Consider the following 1488-nt stretch of genomic DNA (forward strand, 5'->3'; position numbering starts at 1 on the left):
GCCTCCAGCGCGCGGGGCCGCGGCTCTGCCGGCCGCACCGGGCGCTGCAATAAGGCCCACGGAGCCGAGTGGGACGAGGAGCCGCCGCTGGGAAAGGCGATGAAGGGCTACGCAGGAGCCGTGACCCAGCCCGCGCAGCCGCTGCGCCCGGCGGGACGGCGCGGGGAGACGGAGCCGGCCCCAAAGGCGGCCCGGGACCGCCCGGCTCCGGGGGCTCCCACACACCTGCCATGGGGCTGGCGCCCATTATCCCGGCCCCGCTGCGCCCGGAGCGGCCCCGCGGGCCTGGCCCCGCCGCCGTTACCGATCCCATTGGAAAACAAACCGCACCGGAACAAAATCAGTGGAGAAAGGAATACAGTAGCTGTAATATATCTGTATTTTAGTACAAAGTTTGATACAGTGTTTCACAAAACCTTATTGAAAAATATAATTCGAACCAGATGAGCTCGGAGCCGGGGCTGTGGCTGCGACTCGGGGCGGCCGCGCGGGGTGTGGGGGCTGGCCGCAAACAGGCGGACCGCGAGCCGGGAGGGGCGGCTGAGGCCGGCGCTGGGATGGGGCAGGGATGGAGCCGGCCTCTTCTGGCCAACAACGGGATGGGACAAGAGGAACAGCCAGGCTGGCACAGGGGAAATGCCCCATAGGGAACGGGGAAAACTCTCACCTCAGGCTGGGTAAAACCCTGGGGAAGGAGCCCTGTGTCCCGCTGGAGCAGCAGCCCCGTGTCCGCCGCCGCCCCAGGGACGGGCTGCTCTCCCCGCTGGGACAGGCACGCGGTGCAGCTGGGCTGTGCGGCGGCCCTGGCGGCTTCCTCGGGGAGACAGCAGCTCTGCCCAGGACAGGCCATTCCGGGAAGCCCACGGCTGCGGCGGCACCACCCGGCTGGGACCGCGGATCCAGACGTGCCCGGGGACTCCCTTGGGATTGCAGGGGAACCCTGGCCCACGGGGGACGAGGCTGCAGCGCTGGGAGCAGGGCTCCTTGCAGGGCGCTGCCTCAGTGTGGGCTGCAGCGCCCAGATGGCAGCAGCACCCATGGGCCGCCGGCCCCGGCGCCACGGGCGCTCCCGGGCTCTAGGTCTGGGTCCAGCAGGGCCCTCCGAGGGAAACCAGGCAGCACTGAAGCCACAAGCAGCAGCACGAGCGCCCGGAAAACCACACGTGGGCCGGTCAAAAGCGCTGCCCCCACATCCAGGAAACAGCCTGGAAACGGGGGAAACTGCGGCACCTGCCCCAGCCACGGCATTGGAAGCAGTAAGAAAACAGAGACTTTCCCAAATTCTGGTTTTCAAGTTAAGTATTTTTATTATCAAAATTATTACATCTCTTGTGAAAGTTCAAATGTTACAGCACGGTGTAAAAACTCCACTAGAGTAAGAAGCTGCGGCCCCCCCCTTTCCAAGAGCTTTGCGGGGCCCCCCGGCAGCCCGGAGCCCCCCGGAGCCCCCCGGGGGCAGCGCCCGCCTGCCCCGCGCTGCTCGGGGCG

Source organism: Nothoprocta perdicaria, unplaced genomic scaffold (assembly GCF_003342845.1).
Source record: "Nothoprocta perdicaria isolate Ctin4 unplaced genomic scaffold, notPer1 scaffold_9, whole genome shotgun sequence".
Classification (NCBI taxonomy): domain Eukaryota; kingdom Metazoa; phylum Chordata; class Aves; order Tinamiformes; family Tinamidae; genus Nothoprocta; species Nothoprocta perdicaria.